This window comes from Thalassophryne amazonica, chromosome 5, assembly GCF_902500255.1.
Source record: "Thalassophryne amazonica chromosome 5, fThaAma1.1, whole genome shotgun sequence".
Taxonomy (NCBI): Eukaryota; Metazoa; Chordata; class Actinopteri; order Batrachoidiformes; family Batrachoididae; genus Thalassophryne; species Thalassophryne amazonica.
The window spans coordinates 73,935,256-73,941,255 of NC_047107.1; positions in this window are offsets into that span (position 1 = coordinate 73,935,256).

Below are 6,000 nucleotides of genomic sequence, written 5' to 3' on the forward strand. Positions count from 1 at the left end.
ATGTGGAAACTGGAGTGAAAATGGAATGAACTACATGATCTAGTTTAGTGTGCTGGTCCCCCAAGTGAAATATCCCAATGTCAAAACAACCTGAGGTCCATCCACCTCATACAGCTAGAGTTATGTTTGAAAAATCACATCAACATGTGGATCCCATGTCAGATAGTCTGTGCTGGTTCTGAGCAACATGGGGGCAGCACAACATTAGACTGAATTGAGAAACAATGTTTAAAAAAAATGACTGACAGTGAAATTTAGCAGAAAATGTGATTTTATTTACTGGTGTTTATATATATATACGAGGTAAATTAGATAAACACCCGACACTTTTATTTTTTTTTTAACTATATGAATTTGAATGACGTGCGATTACACCAATCATGCTTGAACCCTCGTGCGCGTGCATGAGTTTTTTCACGCGTCGGTGACGTCATTTCCCTGTGGGCAGGCCTTGAGTGAGATGTGGTCCCGCCCTCTCGGCTGAATTCCTTTGTTTTACACGCTGCTCGAGATGGCGCGCGTGGCTTTATTAAAATTTTTTCTGGACCTGTGAGGAATATCCGAGTGGACGCTATTCGAGAAATTCAGCTGGTTTTCGGTGAAAAGTTTAACGGCTGATGAGAGATTATGGGGTGTTTCTGTCGGTGTAAGGACTTCCCACGGAGTGGGACGTCACGCAGCGCTTCCAGGCACCGTCGTCGGCTTGTTTCGACCTGAAAACATCCTAATTTAAGACTTAATTCACCCAGGACGTCGTGAGAGAACAGAGAAGATTCAGAAGAGGCCGGCATGAGGACTTTATGCGGACATTCCACTGTTTAAGGACATTTTTTAATGAAAGACGTGCGCGCAAATTCGCCGAGTCGTTTCCATGACGACTCGGCGAATCTGTGTGCGCCGCGACAGGAAAAACGGTTGCGTGTTGGGGGGTTTGGCTGGATGTTTTTGTGTTTTCTTTTCTTTGCTCTCCAGGTGGTATGCAAACTGGTTTTTGTCTGTGGAGACGGTGCTGGCAGAAGAATCCTTCACCCTCATCAACATTATTGGCTGCACTTGTGGAGAATGTTCATGTGCAGGCCTAATGACTCGCAGCACCTGTGGATGATGCTCACGTGCAAACATAAAGACTTTCAGCTGAAGCAGATAATGAGATGGCGTTCTGCATTTAAGCCATGAGTGATTCAAGCAGAATTGCCGGGAACTCGACCTTGTGACGTTCGTTTGTGAGACGCTGAGGACCGCGCCTGGGTTTGACACATCGTGCCTGTGAAGGAGGACGGGTGAGGGACACATGCTGTCAGCACACATCAGAGGTGATTGATTGTCTGAATAAGTGTTAATAGTAATTTGGTATTTTGTTACGCAGTATATTTGAACATTGATGAGAATTGTGCAGCTCGCTTCTCACGGCCGTGGCGTGCGGACTGATGATCCTCCACCTGTTGTGAGAGGCTGCTCATTTACATAAAGCTTAAATTCAGACCTGAATGTGTTGCTGATAGTGTGTGCCTTTGAAGGATATTAGTTGTAGCTGTTGACTTACCTCACCTCTTCTATCCTTCACAGAGTCAGTTTGTCGTGTCCAGGCTTCGATCCCTTTGGGCGCTGGAGAGCGCGCCGTCCTTCACTCCGCCAGACAAACCATATATTATGTTGTACACAATTATTGCACAGAAAGGGAAATAAATGTTTTGTTTTTGGAACCGCTTTCTGGTTATTTAGCGCTGGGTTCAGTCAGACGCAGGTCCGCTCCTCAACCCGCGTCGGCACATAACAAAAACACCCCCTTGTTGAAAACCATTTGTAAAATTCAGGCGGCTTTTGATGGCTTTCAACAAGTGAGTAACTGAGAAATTGTTTAACAGCTTGGGCATGTTCCAACTTGCCCGTTAAGGTTTCCAACGGAGGTGTTTTTCCTGTCGCGACCCCCCGCGGCCGGGTCCGGCCCGACATGCGACTCTGCCCGCACGTTCTTTCATTACAAAATGTCCATTAACAATGGAATGTCCGAATAAACTCCTCATGCCGACTTCTTCTGAAAGTTCTCTGTTCTCTGACGACTTACTGGGTCAAAAGAGCCAGAAATGTGGAAGTTTTCAACTTGAAACGGCGAGACGCTGCCGCCTCGAAGCGCAGATTGCCATCAGGCACAGTGGGCCGTCCTTAAAGCGACACTACCAGACCAAAATCTCTCATCAGCCGTTAAAATTTTTACCGAAAACCAGCTGAATTTATCGAATGGTGTCCACTCAGTTGTGCCTTACAGTTTTTGAAAAAATTTTGATCAAACAAAGCAGCAGTCTCTGAGCCATTCCTAAACAATGAAAAAATCGACGAGAGGGTGGGCCACTCCTCACTCAAAGACTGCCCACAGGTGAATGACGTAACCGACAGGCATGAAAAAACTCTCGCATGCCCACGAGGGTTCAAGCATGTCTGACGTAATCACACGTGATTCAAATCCATATGGTTTTTGAAAAAAATAATAAGGTCGGATACTTTTCTAATAGACCTCATATATATATATATATATATATATATATATATATATATATATATATATATATATATATATATATATATATATATATATATATATATATATAAAACTGAAATGCACCTCTTTCTTACAGTGCAGGATTGATCCAATAATAAAAGTACAATTTAAAATGAAAAGACAATACAAAAACAACAGTTTCACAGTGGTATTCTTCATGGTAAGTACAAATTTGTTCACAAACATTTATATGCATTATAAATGTTGTCTTATAAATGTCTTAAATTTGGTAAGATTGTAATTCACGTCGGCAGTAATGACACCCGGTTACGCCAATCGGAGGTCACTAAAATTAACACTGAATCGGTGTGTAACTTTGCAAAAACAATGTCAGACTCTGTAGTTTTCTCTGGGCCCCTCCCCAATCGGACTGGGAGTGACATGTTTAGCCACATGTTCTCCTTGAATTGCTGGCTGTCTGAGTGGTGTCCAAAAAATGAGGTGGGCTTCATAGATAATTGGCAAAGCTTCTGGGGAAAACCTGGTCTTGTTAGGAGAGACGGCATCCATCCCACTTTGGATGGAGCAGCTCTCATTTCTAGAAATCTATCCAATTTTCTTAAATCCTCCAAACCGTGACTATCCAGGGTTGGGACCAGGAAGCAAAGTTGTAGTCTTACACACCTCTCTGCAGCTTCTCTCCCCCTGCCATCCCCTCATTACCCCATCCCCGTAGAGATGGTGCCTGCTCCCAGACTACCAATAACCAGCAAAAATCTATTTAAGCATAAAAAGTCAAAAAGAAAAAATAATATAGCACCTTCAACTGCACCACAGACTAAAACAGTTAAATGTGGTCTATTAAACATTAGGTCTCTCTCTTCTAAGTCCCTGTTAGTAAATGATATAATAATTGATCAACATATTGATTTATTCTGCCTTACAGAAACCTGGTTACAGCAGGATGAATATGTTAGTTTAAATGAGTCAACACCCCCGAGTCACACTAACTGCCAGAACGCTCGTAGCACGGGCCGAGGCGGAGGATTAGCAGCAATCTTCCATTCCAGCTTATTAATTAATCAAAAACCCAGACAGAGCTTTAATTCATTTGAAAGCTTGACTCTTAGTCTTATCCATCCAAATTGGAAGTCCCAAAAACCAGTTTTATTTGTTGTTATCTATCGTCCTCCTGGTCGTTACTGTGAGTTTCTCTGTGAATTTTCAGAACTTTTGTCTGACTTAGTGCTTAGCTCAGATAAGATAATTATAGTGGGCAATTTTAACATCCACACAGATGCTGAGAATGACAGCCTCAACACTGCATTTAATCTATTATTAGACTCAATTGGCTTTGCTCAAAATGTAAATGAGTCCACCCACCACTTTAATCATATCTTAGATCTTGTTCTGACTTATGGTATGGAAATTGAAGACTTAACAGTATTCCCTGAAAACTCCCTTCTGTCTGATCATTTCTTAATAACATTACATTTACTCTGATGGACTACCCAGCAGTGGGGAATAAGTTTCATTACACTAGAAGTCTTTCAGAAAGCGCTGTAACTAGGTTTAAGGATATGTTTCCTTCTTTATGTTCCCTAATGCCATATACCAACACAGTGCAGAGTAGCTACCTAAACTCTGTAAGTGAGATAGAGTATCTCGTCAATAGTTTTACATCCTCATTGAAGACAACTTTGGATGCTGTAGCTCCTCTGAAAAAGAGAGCTTTAAATCAGAAGTGCCTGACTCCGTGGTATAACTCACAAACTCGCAGCTTAAAGCAGATAACCCGTAAGTTGGAGAGGAAATGGCATCTCACTAATTTAGAAGATCTTCACTTAGCCTGGAAAAAGAGTCTGTTGCTCTATAAAAAAAAGCCCTCCGTAAAGCTAGGACAGCTTACTACTCATCACTAATTGAAGAAAATAAGAACAACCCCAGGTTTCTTTTCAGCACTGTAGCCAGGCTGACAAAGAGTCAGAGCTCTATTGAGCCAAGTATTCCTTTAACTTTAACTAGTAATGACTTCATGACTTTCTTTGCAAATAAAATTTTAACTATTAGAGAAAAAATTACTCATAACCATCCCAAAGACGTATCGTTATCTTTGGCTGCTTTCAGTGATGTCGGTATTTGGTTAGACTCTTTCTCTCCGATTGTTCTGTCTGAGTTATTTTCATTAGTTACTTCATCCAAACCATCAACATGTCTATTAGACCCCATTCCTACCAGGCTGCTCAAGGAAGCCCTACCATTATTTAATGCTTTGATCTTAAATATGATCAATCTATCTTTATTAGTTGGCTATGTACCACAGGCTTTTAAGGTGGCAGTAATTAAACCATTACTTAAAAAGCCATCACTTGACCCAGCTATCTTAGCTAATTATAGGCCAATCTCCAACCTTCCTTTTCTCTCAAAAATTCTTGAAAGGGTAGTTGTAAAACAGCTAACTGATCATCTGCAGAGGAATGGTCTATTTGAAGAGTTTCAGTCAGGTTTTAGAATTCATCATAGTACAGAAACAGCATTAGTGAAGGTTACAAATGATCTTCTTATGGCCTCAGACAGTGGACTCATCTCTGTGCTTGTTCTGTTAGACCTCAGTGCTGCTCTTGATACTGTTGACCATAAAATTTTATTACAGAGATTAGAGCATGCCATAGGTATTAAAGGCACTGTGCTGCGGTGGTTTGAATCATATTTATCTAATAGATTACAATTTGTTCATGTAAATGGGGAATCTTCTTCACAGACTAAGGTTAATTATGGAGTTCCACAAGGTTCTGTGCTAGGGCCAATTTTATTCACTTTATACATGCTTCCCTTAGGCAGTATTATTAGACGGCATTGCTTAAATTTTCATTGTTACACAGATGATACCCAGCTTTATCTATCCATGAAGCCAGAGGACACACACTAATTAACTAAACTGCAGGATTGTCTTACAGACATAAGGACATGGATGACCTCTAATTTCCTGCTTTTAAACTCAGATATAACTGAAGTTATTGTACTTGGCCCCACAAATCTTAGAAACATGGTGTCTAACCAGATCCTTACACTGGGTGGCATTACCCTGACCTCTAGTAATACTGTGAGAAATCTTGGAGTCATTTTTGATCAGGATATTTCATTCAGAGCGCATATTAAACAAATATGTAAGACTGCTTTTTTGCATTTACGCAATATCTCTAAAATTAGAAAGGTCTTGTCTCAGAGTGATGCTGAAAAACTAATTCATGCATTTATTTCCTCTAGGCTGGACTATTGTAATTCATTATTATCAGGTTGTCCTAAAAGTTCCCTGAAAAGCCTTCAGTTAATTCAAAATGCTGCAGCTAGAGTACTGACGGGGACTAGAAGGAGAGAGCATATCTCACCCATATTGGCCTCTCTTCATTGGCTTCCTGTTAATTCTAGAATAGAATTTAAAATTCTTCTTCTTACTTATAAGGTTTTGAATAATCAGGTCCCTTCTTATCTTAGGGACCTCA